At 39.8% G+C, this 12,936-nt stretch overlaps 1 protein-coding gene across 1 annotated transcript in view; it reads right to left on the reverse strand.

Moving 5' to 3' along the window:
* The window catches only part of Lhfpl3 (LHFPL tetraspan subfamily member 3), a 372,261-nt gene that overhangs the window by 35,394 nt on the left and 323,931 nt on the right, over window positions 1-12,936 (reverse strand). The gene's annotated exons all lie outside the window — the stretch shown is intronic.

Consider the following 12,936-nt stretch of genomic DNA (forward strand, 5'->3'; position numbering starts at 1 on the left):
GAAAAAAATTGCTTCACTGGAACTAGGTTGGCTGTTTGGATGCTCACATTTACCAGCTGTGGTAGCTGACCTTAAGAGCTGGGTTTTTCAAAATTCAGTGTGTCAGTGAGTCACCCGGGGACTTTTGTATATGTATGCGTCTGTGGATATGTGTGTGCATGTGTATTATGCTCCCATGTGTATGGACACGAGAGGTGGATGTTGACTATCTTTCTCAGTTGCTTTCCATGTGTGTGTGTGTGTGTGTGTGTGTGTGTGTGTGTGTGTGTGTGTATCAAACCCAGGGCTTCATGTATTCCAAGCAAATTTGGCTATGCTGGCTGGCCAGTGAGCTCTGGGGATCTGCCTCTATCTGTCTTCGAAGTTCTAGGAGTACAGATGCATATTCAGGCTTTTTTTTGTATGTGGGAGCAAATCAGTGGGTCTGGCATGGGCCTGGAGATTGCATTTCCAGCAAGCTCCCAGGTGAATACTATGCTGTAGGTTCATAGACAATGCTTTGAAGAACAAAGGCTCACAGAAGGGAGGTCTCTTGTCCAAAGGTGTACAGCTGGTAAAAATAGGGGTGGTAATCTCTACTTTTTTTGACTGCTATTCGAAAAAGCAAAACGAATATGAGAAGGAGATGGGAAACATGGCTGCCTACATGAAGCATTTTCCATAGCTACTTAGGCTGCTGTTAATGATGTTTGTCAATTACATAGTCTGTTATGATTTTAAGGCCTGTCTATAACTATTCATTTGCTAATCTACCAATTTTTCTTAGAGTGATAACTACCACTGTCTGTGCATTATGGTCCAGTTAATTGTATATAGTGTCTCTAGAACCTCTCAATAACTGATGGCAGAATCTGGATTAAACTCAAGATGCTTGAGATAATGTACAAGGGATACAGACACATTCGAGGATCTAAATCAGGACCTCATGTCCAAGGTCTGGCCTGTGTATACCCTAGTGCCGTGTCTCTAAGGCTAGAAGAATGGTGTTTATTAGAAAATATATGTGGAAAGAAAGCCCTTAGTTAGAGATGTGTTTTAGGCAATTTATTTGCTTTCTAAGTCTCAATATCTTTATTTATAAAGTGAGAATGACAAAGTCCTGGGATGATCACATTTGCTAATATATTGTTCATCTTCCCTCCTCTCTCTCCCCCATCCTGCCCTCCCTCCCACAATCCCCTTTCTGTCTGCTGCACTTGGGTTTGGTGCAGGGCTTTGTGCTCACCCCATTGCTTTCCTTCTTGCCTGTGACTCCAAAGGCAACATTTAGCTTTAGACACGATGGGTTTGAGAAGGCGATTGGTCATCTCAGTGGCATGTTGATCCAACACTACACATGTCTGGATCAGGGAGAGCCCTAGGCTCCAGGTAAAAATGTGAACTTCGCTGAATTGCATGAGACACTTAGGGAAAGTATAAGGGTAAGAGTTATTTTACACAGATGCCTGTGTTTGTTAGCACAAATACAAGTACCCTTTTCTTAAGAAATGAGACATATTTGAGTTTTCTTGAGCTTTCATTCATGAAGAATTTTGTAGAAATCTTAGAATATAGTTTTCTTAGTGGCAAAATAGGAATCAGACAATATTATGACTCTGGTATGACAAACCTCAGAACATCTGGAAGAAATACATATAGCTCAGATCTGAGGTTTGGCTACAAATCTCAGAATGTAAGTTCTTCGCAGATTCAAAGTATACCGTAGGCTCTTAGGTCATAGTGTAACCAAGACTGATCCATCAAGACAGTAAACAACTGAACTGGTACTTTACTCAGTGCTGTGACTGGTTTGTTTGGCTCATGCTTTGAGGATCTATTGTGGTGGGAAGGTACAGCAGCAGGAGCATCTCTTGACTGTGGTCACAAGAACATGAGGCTTCTTGCTCATATCTGGGAGAACTGGGAAGCAGAAAGAAGGAGAATTCTCACACTCAGCAGGCTTTCTCTTTTTTATTTAGTCTGGGCATCCAGCCCATGGGATAGTGCCATCTGCATTAAAGGTGAGTACACACACACACACACACACACACACACACACACACACACACACATTCCTAAATATTTACACACAACCTGCTCAGTCTGTATGTTACTTATATGTATGTTTTCAGAGCTGACTATTTAGTCTTGGATAACCATTTGGTATGCTCTTCCATGGGGAAGACTATTTCTTCTCCTCTCAGTATTCCTTAGTTGCCTGAGTTTTTGTCTAGGGTGAAGGCCTCTAGAGTTTCCCCTTCCACTTTAGAATGTGTATTGATGTCCCCCTGTCCAGGTGATGTGTGGTAGAGAGGCCCATATATTGACATCACGTTTTCTGTAGTCAGAAGGAACTGAGTCTTCTTGCTAACAGTGACATTGGAAATGCTCAGGTTCTGCCTATGGATGATCACAGTATTGACTGACTGACAGCCTGACTAAGGACTCAGGCGAGGCCTGAGTGAGCACCACTTGATTAAGCTACTCTGGGATCCTCACTGTTGTTGCTTGAATACAAAGTGTCATTTACAGCTCCAGAAGAGGTCATCAGATCCCCTGGAGCTGGAGTTACAGACGTTGTTAGCTGTGTTGGGAACAGAACCTGGGTCCTCTGCAAGAGCACTAATTACCCTTCACCACTGAGCTATCTCTCCAGCCCTAAAATTTCTGGTTTGGTGTTAGATGTCTAAACTGGACAAGATCTAGAGCATTGGTCCCACTGGACTTTGACTCCTTACCTGACTCCTAAGAGAAGCTAGTTTATTTCCAAACTTTAGTGTGTGGACTTTCCACTGTGTAGACTTCAGAGATGCATGTAATTCAGGTATTAGCAAAAACTCCCACTCTAGAGTGTAGACTTTTCTTAGTTTATGTATTTGACTGTTATCATTTTTTAATTTTCTAATTATAGAACTATTTCTAAGCTTTGTATGAAAAGAATTCTGGATAGGGTGAATGCTCCCTAACACTACAGACAAGATTCTGATGTGTCAAGTAAGTGACTAGCACACTTTCCAAATGCTTTTATTTTATTTGCTCTTTGTTTTTCTAGAGAGAGTCTTGCTATGTAAGACTTTAACTCGCCTGGCAGTGGTGGTGCACGCCTTTAATCCCAGCACTCGGGAGGCAGAGGCAGGTGGATCTCTGTGAGTTCGAGGCCAGCATGGTGTACAAAGTGAGTTCCAGGAAAGGCGCAAAAAAACCCTGTCTTGAAAAACCAAACCAAACCAAACCAAACCAAACCAAACAAAAAAACAAAACAAAACAAAACAAAACAAACAAACAAAAAATACCTTTAACTCACGGCAATATTCTTGTCTGGGTCTCAACTAGTGGGATTACCGACATAAGACATTATGCTCAGTTCTAAGATTGCTTTTTATTAGCAATGCATGAGTGATAATGAGTAGAGTGACATGACAAACTGCCCTGGAGTGGCCACTTAAAATGAACAGAAAAATGTTTCCTTTCCTGGTCCCTATACTGCAGCTTGTGCTTTAAAAGCTGTTTTTCTCCAGGCCAAATTTAATATATTTAAGAGCTTTAAAAAGTACATACTCTCTTTTCTTCACTAGAAAAAAAAGACACAATTCTTAATTCTTTTTAACCAGGATTATTAGGTTTTATAGCACTTAAGATAATATATCTATTATACTCTAATGGGAGAATAATGTTTCAGAAATAATGAAATTATGGCAGAAGCATTTAGACATAATTATATAGCCAGAATAAAATTTTCAATTAGGCTTTCATTATATTGCAATTAACTCTTCATTTGAACACTAACATTAGTGTGGCTAGTTTTACTTGTTTCTTGCCTTGTAAAAATTGTACTTTTTTCTTTTTTGTTCATATTAGTCTGAGGAGGTGCCTGGAAGATTAAATTAAAATATTGGTGATTTTGAAAACATGAACAGAATGTAAAAGAAAACATATTTCAAATTACTCTATTAATTTTGTGTTGTGTGAATTATCTGTTGCTGTTTGGGGGGCAGAGGCAGGTAGATCTCTGTGAGTTCCAGACCAACCTGGTCTACAGAACAAGTTCCAGGATAGCCAGGACTGTTACACAGAGAAACTTCGTCTGAAAAAAATAAATAAATAAATAAACAGAAACAAGTCTTCATTGGTTAAAGCACTTATAGTCACATGGATGGGCTCCTGCATGAACATGGTACACAGAAACTCATGCAGGCACACACACATTACATAAAAATAACAAATAAATAAATCTTCGAAAACAAAACCTAGATTCCCTCATTCTTTTCTCTATGCTCCAAGCCAATTCACTACAGAAAACCAATGTCCAGTGCAGTAGACAGTTGTGTCTGTCTGTCCATGTGGCTCCATAAATTTAAATCAATAGGTTAAAATCACCTTCTCCATAAACAAAGAAACTTGCTTACTCAATATCATTTTTGTCACAAGCATCTAAGTCTGTGCTGGACTTAAAAAACAAAAGGAATTTTTATTCTTGTTCATTAGGAAAAAAAAACATTTCTTAGCTGAACTAGTCACACTGCACGTACTTAATAGGCATGTGGGGTGGTAGTTAGGCTCTGGACAGCACAGATATAGACTATTTTCCTCACTGCGGAGCAATCTAACAGACAACACTACCCTAAATGTTGCTTTTGTGTCCTCTTTGCATAACATCTCTAGCTTTCTCTGTAATTGCTCCATATGCAAATGTAATTAATAAATATATGGTAGTCAAATCAGAACAGAACACATTATATGCATGTGTTAAATTCTCAATCAATAAAAAATTCAGAACAATCAAATCTAATAAACTTAAAATCAAGAGCCCGCCAGCACCCGATTGGACTAAGAGGTGAGTCTTTATCCTCATACCCAAACACCCTAGCCCCTAGGCTTTGGGCCCAGGGGCACAACCCCACTCCCCTACACTACCACCCATTGCAGTCCCAGTTTGAGGCCAGTTGGCAGACAGACCTCCTGCTGACAGGTCAGACTACCACCATCTACCATGTGCTAAGACTGCAGCTACTCCCTGAGACAGAGCACACTAGCACCAAGTGGACTAAGAGCTGCTCCCTGAGACAAACAGTCCATCAGCATCGACTAGACCAAGAGCTCCCACTGGACCAAGAGTATCGATCAGACCAAGAGAGGCTCCCTTAGACACAGACACTGCTTGCACCAAGTGGAAAAAGAGATGAGTAGATGACAGTGGAAAAATACAGCCAACAACATGAAAACCAATATGGCTCCATCAGAACTTATATCCACAAGACCTGAACATCCCAACAGAGAAGAAACAGAAGATATTGACCATAAAAATGACTTTAAGAAGATATTAGAGATCTTAAAGGAGGAAATGAAAAATTCCCTTAAAGAAATCAAGTAAAGGTCAAATAAAAAATGGGAAGAAATCAGTAAATCTCTTGAAAGCCAAGAGAAAGCAATTGAACAAGTGAAGGAAGCGGTTCAAGATTTCAAAACTGAAATGGAGTCAATAAAGAAGACACAAACTGAGGCAATGCTGGAAGTGGAAAATCTGAGTAAATGAACAGGAACTACAGATGCAAGTATAACCAAGAAAATTCAAGGGATGGAAGAGTGGATCTTTGGTGTTGAAGATACGATAGAGGAAATAGATTCATCAGTCAAAGAAAACACTAAAGCCAACAAAGTCATGACCCAAAATGTCCAGGAAATTTGGGACACCATGAAAAGACCAAACTTAAGAATAATAGGGATAGAAGAAGAAGAATACCAATTCAATGGCACAGAAAATATATTCAACAAAATCATAGAAGAAAACTTTACCAACCTAAGGAAGGAAATGCCTATACAGATACAAGAAGGTTACAGAACACCAAATAGACTGGATCAAAAGAAAAGTCCCCTCACCACATAATAATCAAACCACTAAACATACAGAATAAAGAAAAATTATTAAGAGCTGCAAAGAGAAAAGGCCAAGTAACATATGAAGGCAGACCCATAAGAATAACACCTGACTTCTCAATGGAGACTCTGAAAGACAGAAGGTCCTGGACAGATGTTTTGCAGACACTAAGAGACCATGGATGCCAACCCAAACCATTATACCCAGCAAAACTCTCAATCAACACAAACGAAGTAAACAAAATATTCCATGATAAAACCAAGTTTAAACAATATCTCTCCACAAATCTAGCCCTACAGAAAGAACTAGATGGAAAAATCCAATCTAAGGAAGTTAGATAAACCCATGAAAACACAGGCAATAGATAGTCCCACACCAACAAATACCAAAGAAGGGAAACATACAACACTACCACCAAAAAATAACAGGAATTAATGATAACTGGTCATTAATATCCATTAATATCAATGGTCTCAATTCACCTATAAAAAGACACAGCCTAACAGAATGGATATGAAAACAAGATCCATCCATTTGCTGCATACAAGAAACACACCTAAAGTTCAAAGACAGACACTGCCTCAGAATAAAAGGCTGGGAAAAGACTTTCCAATCAAATGGATTTAAGAAGCAAGCTGGTGTAGCTATCCTAATATCCAATAAAATAGACTTCAAACTAAAATCAATCGAAAGAGATCGGGAAGGACATTACATATTTATCACAGGGAAAATCAGACAAGATGAAGTCTCAATTCTGAATATTTATGTCCCAAATACAAGGGCACCTACATTCAAAAAAGAAACATTACTAAAGCTGAAATCACACATCAAACCCCACTAGTAGTGGGAGACTTCAACACCCCACTCTCACCAATGGACAGGTCTGCCAAACAGAAACTCAACATAGAAATAAGGGAACTAACAGACATTATGACTCAAATAGACTTAATATATATCTACAGAATAGTCCACCCTAACACAAAAGACTATACCTTCTTTTCAGCACCCCATGGAACCTTCTCCAAAATTGACCACATCCTTGGTCACAAAGCAAATCTCAACAGATACAAAAAATTGAAATAACCTCCTGTATCTTATCGGACCACCATGGCTGAAAGTCAGATTTCAACAACAACAAAAATTACAGAAAGCCTGCAATCTCATGGAAACTGAATAGTGCCCAATTGAACCACCAATAGGCCAAGGAAGAAATAAAGGAAGAAATTAAATATTTCCTAGAATTCAATGAAAATGAATGTGCAACATACCCAAACTTATGGGACACCATGAAAGCAGTGCTAAGAGGAAAATTCATAGCTCTAAATGCCCACATAAAGAAGTTTGAGAAATCTCACACTAGTAACTTAACAGCACAACTGAAAGCTCTAGAACAAGAAGAAGCAAACTCACCCAGGAGAAACAGACACCAGGAAATAATCAAACTGAGGGCTGAAATCAATAGAATAGAAACAAAGAGAACAATACAAAGAACCAATGAAACAAAGAGTTGGTTCTTTGAGAAAACCAACAAGATAGGCAAGCCCTTATCCAAATTAACCAAAAGGCAGAGAGAGCATCCAAATTAACAAAATCAGAAATGAAAAGGGAGACATAACAACAGACAATGAGGAAATCCAGAGAATCATCAGGTCATACTTCAAAAACCTGTACTCCACAAAATTGGAAAATTTGAAAGAAATGGATGATTTTCTGGATAGGTACCCCATACCTAAGTTAAATCAAGACCAGACAAACTATTTAAACAGACCATCAACCTCTAAGGAAATAGAAAAGGTCATTAAAAGTCTCTCAACCAAAAAAGCCCAGGACCAGATGGTTTCAGTGCAGAATTCTACCAGATTTTCAAAGAAGAGCTAATACCAATACTCTTCAAATTATTCCACACAATAGAAACAGAAGGAACATTCGTTACCAAATTCTTTTTATGAGGCTACAGATACCCTGATACTCAAACCACACAAAGATGCAACAAAGAAAGAGAATTACAGACCAATCTCCCTCATGAACATTGATGCAAAAATACTCAATAAAATACTAGCTAACCAAATCCAGTAACACATCAAAAAAATTATCCACCATGACCAAGGAGGCTTCATCCCAGGGATGCAAGGATAGTTCAACATACAAAAATCTGTCAATGTAATACACCATATAAACAAACTAAAAGAAAAAAAACCACATGATCATCTCATTGGATGCCGAAAAAGCCTTTGACAAAATACAACACCCCTTCAGGAAAACAAAAAACATACCTAAACATAATGAAGGCAATTTACAGCAAGCTGACAGCCAACATCAAATTAAATGGAGAGAAACTCAAAGCTAAAATCAGGAACAAGACAAGGCTGTCCACTCTCCCCATACTTATTTAATATAGTACTTGAAGTTCTGGCTAGAGCAATAAGACAACAAAGGGAGATCAAGGAGATACAAATTGGAAAGGAAGAAGTCAAACTTTCACTGTTTGCAGACAATATGATAGTATACATAAGTGACCCCAAAAATTCTACCAGGAAACTCCTATAGCTGATAAACTCCTTCAGTAAGATGGCAGGATACAAGATTAACTAAAAAAAAAAATCAGTAGCCCTCCTATATACAAATGATAGATGGGCTGAGAAAGAAATCAGAGAAACATCACCCTTTACAATAGCCACAAATAATATAAAGTACCTTGGGGTAACTCTAACTAAGCAAGTGAAAGACCTGTATGATAAGAACTTTAAGTCTCTGAAGAAAGAAATTGAAGAAGATATGAGAAAATGGAAAGATCTCCCATGCTCATGAATAGGTAGAATTAACATAGTAAAAATGGCAATCTTACCAAAAGCAATATACAGATTCAATGCAATACCCATCAAAATCCCAACACAATTCTTCACAGACTTGGAAAGAACAATGCTTAACTTTATATGGAAAAACAAAAAAACCTAGGATAGCTAAAAGAATCCTGTATAATAATGCAACCTCTGGAGGCATTATGATCCCTGATCTCAAGCTCTACTATAGAGCTATAGTAATAAAAACAGCTTGGTACTGGCATAAAAACTGACATGAGGACTAATGCAATAGAATTGAAGACCCTGACATTAACCCACACACCAATGAAAATATGATTTTCGACAAAGAAGCCAAAACTGTACCATGGAAAAAAGAAAGCATCTTCAACAAATGGTGCTGGCATAACTGGATGTCAACATGCAGAAGATTGCAAATAGAGCCATATCTGTTTCCATGCACAAAACTCAAGATCAATTAGATCAAAGACCTCAACATAAATCCAGTTACACTGAACTTGACAGAAGAGAAAGTAGGAAGTAGTCTGGAACACACTGGCACAGGAGACCACTTCCTAAATATAACACCAGTAGCACAGACACTGAGAGCGACAATTAATAAATAGGACCACCTGAAACTGAGAAGCTTTTGTAGAGCAAAGGACATGGTCAATAAGACCAAACGACAGCCTACAGAATGGGAAAAGATCTTCACCAACCCCACATCTGACAGAGGGCTGATCTCCAAAATATATCAAGAACTCAAAAAGCTAGACATCAAAATACTGAACAATGTAATTGAAAAATGGGCCACAGAGCTTAACAGAGAATTCTCAACAGAAGAATCTCAAATGGCTAAAAGGAATTGCTCAACTTCCTTAGCCATAAGGGAAATGCAGATCAAAACAACTCTGAAATACTATCTTACACCTGTCAGAATGGCTGAGATCAAAAACACTGAAGACAGCTTATATTGGAGAGGATGTGGAGCAAGGGGAACACTCCTCCACTGTAGGTGAGAATGCAAACTCGTACAGTCACTCTGGAAATCAGTATGGTGGTTTCTCAGAAAATTGGGAATAAGTCTTCCTCAAGACCCAGCTATACCACTCGGGCATATACCCAAGGAATGCTCAATCTTACTACAAGGACACATGCTCAACTATGTTCATATCAGCATTATTTGTAATAGCAAGAACCTGGAAACAACATAGATGCACCTCAACTGAAGAATGAATAAAGAAAATGTGGCACATATACACAATGGACTACTACTCAGCAGTAAAAAAAAAAAAAATGATATCATGAAATTTGCAGGCAAATGGATGGATCTAGAAAATATCATCTTGAGTGAGGTAACCCAGACTCAGAAGGACAAACATAGTATGTACTCACTCATAAGTGGATACTAGATGTGAGGGAAGGGATGGCCAGACTGCAACCCCCAGCTCCAGAGAGGCTAGCTAACAGGGAAAGACCCTAGGAGGGACACATGGATGACCCTGGGAAGGAGAAGTGGATGAGATCTGCATGAGCAGACTGGGTGTGTGTGGGGTGGCTGTAGCATGAATCTTAAAAGTTCTTATTAATAAAATCAAACCTGGAACCAGGTATTGGGGTGAACGCTGGAAGATCAGAGAAGCAGAACAAGCCACAGCTTCCTCACCTCACCAATTCCTCAGCTGATCCTGTTTCCGCAGGATCTGGAAAGCCTCTAAGTTCTCATCCAAATGGATCTCAGCTGAACTGCTGCTAAAAGCCGAAAAGCTTAACCAGACCCTAGTTCTTTGTCCTCATGCCTTAAATACCTTTCTGCTTCCTGCCATCACTTCCTGGGATTAAAGGTTCTTGTTACCATGCCTGGCTGTTTCCAGTGTGGCTTTGAACTCACAGAGATCCAGACAGATCTCTGCCTCTGGAATGGTAGCATTAAAGGCGTGAGTGCCACCATTTTCTGGCTGCTATATCTAGTGGCTGTTCTGTTCTCTGACCCCAGATAAGTTTATTAGGGTGCACAATATTTTTGGGGAACACAATATCACCACAGGTGGCAGAGGGCGAGGAGTGGGGGATGAGGACATAGGGAAATGGGAGGGTCAAGCTAGAACAGGGACAGAGTGGGAGGGCAGGGAGGAAGATACTATGATAGATGAGGACATCATGGGAATAGGAAGAGGCACGGTGCTGGGGAGGCTCTCAGGAATCCGCAAGGATGACCCCACCTTGGTCTGCTGGCAGTGGTCCAGATGGTGCCTGGACTGGTCTACTCTGGTGACCAGTCTAGTGAATAACCTAGCTGTCATCATAGAGCCTTTTCCAGTGACTGATGGAGGCAGATACAGAGATCCATGGCCAGGCACCAGGCTGAGCTCTGGGAATATAACTGATGAGAGAGAGGAGGGATTCTGCAGGTTGGGGAGGTCGTGATCATGATGGGAGGACATGCAGAGATGACCGGCCACACTAGTGGAAACCCATGAACTGTGAACTGGTGTCTGTGGAGCCCCCATGGGACTGGACTAGGCCCTCTGGATATGGAAGATGGTTGTTTGGCTCAAACTGGGGGCACCCAGGCAGGGGCATTGGCATCTGTCCCTGGTGCATGGGCAGGCTTCTGGGAATCTGGTGCCTGTGGTGTTATGTCTTGCACAGCCTTGGTGCAGTGGGAAGGGGCTTGGACCTGCCTAGGCTCAGTGTGCTGGGCTCTGCTGACTCCCCATGGGAGACTTTGATTTGGGGGTTGTGGGATTGCGGGGTGGCTTGGGAGAGAGGGCTGGGAGGTGGGAAGAGGTAGGAGGTAGGAGGGGGGATCTCTAGGTGGTATGTGGAGTGAGTAGAAAATTTCTTAATAAAGAAAAATGAAAAAAAACCCTTAAAATCATTTATCTTTTCTCATCAAGACATGGGTATGGCATTTTGGCTTCTTTTATCCCAGTCTATATTCTAGGCATATGTAAATAGAGGTGAGTCACGCAGTCTCATTGTTTTAGAATATTTTTATGCCACTGAATCTGTGATACTGCTTTTAACTGCTGTGTATTATTTTATCCTAAGACATTCTAGTGTTATTTAGGCAATTTTATACTGACTATGTTGTGTGAAACTTCAACTGATATTATAATATTATACTAGGTAAATTTGTCCTCTTCTGTAATTGATTCTCCCAGAATCAGAACTTTTAGTCAAATTAGAATTTGACTGCTAGGGTCTAAGAAATTGCCACTTTGCAGGATTTTGATATAAATTCATACATTCACCCAGAAAACTCATATGTTTATAAAACATCAGCATGGTTTCAGAAAAACTATTTTTCTATCTCATCAACTCTGAAATTGTTTTTGTCCATTTTTGGGTTCTATGCCATTTTGATATACATTTATTAATAAATGAGGATAAATATTCCAAATCCTCACCAGTGGCATTTCTAGGAGGTTTTGTTTGACCTAATATAGCTGTCAGGTGATTTTGTAAAAGACCAGGCATGCTTGATAAAATATTTTATATGAGAAAAGAATGTGTGCATCCCATCCACATCACACAAGACAGCCACTGCTGAGACCTTTCATTCCAAATTCATCCTTACACTTGGTTGACTACTTTAATTTTATGTTTTAGTTATTTGGAGGCCAAATAACTTTAAATTATGTGTATATGTATATGTCTATGTGTGAGTGTGTGCATGTGAGCGTACGTGCCTGTGAAGGCCAGAAGAGGGTGTCAGATCCCCTGAAGCTGGACTTACAGCTGGTTGTGACTGCCTGCTGTGGGGGCTGGGAACTGAACTTGGGTCTCTGAAAGAGTAGCAGGTGCTTTTAACTACTGAGTCATCTTTCCAGCTCCTAAACTTACAGGTTTTAAAGTAAAAAAATAGTAGACTAGAGGCTGCAATTTTCTGACTTCACATTTGCTCAAGTTTATAGGCTTCTACTGAAGTGCTAAAATGCCTTAGGGAGTTTTCAGTTCTTCATGGACCAGGGACATTAGCCCTGTGTTTAAAGTTTTTCTTTTGATCTCGGTCTTTGTCTTTAGATTGAACATGTAGTAAAAACACTTCCTAAGCATACGTGACTAAGGGAACACAAAGCACTGGAGCAAATAATGAAGCCATGCACCTGTCATCTGTCTGCACAAAATGTTACTCTTCCATAGTTTTTTCCCACTGATCCTGCTCATCTGTTGGGCTCTTGGTGTTGCAGCAATAGCCAGGCTCAGACTCAGTGTTTTTTTTTTTCTCTTTGTATTCACCACTTGGCAAAGATGATCTCTTATTCCAGGTTTTAAAAA

Source organism: Peromyscus eremicus, chromosome 3 (genome assembly GCF_949786415.1).
Source record: "Peromyscus eremicus chromosome 3, PerEre_H2_v1, whole genome shotgun sequence".
Classification (NCBI taxonomy): Eukaryota; Metazoa; Chordata; class Mammalia; order Rodentia; family Cricetidae; genus Peromyscus; species Peromyscus eremicus.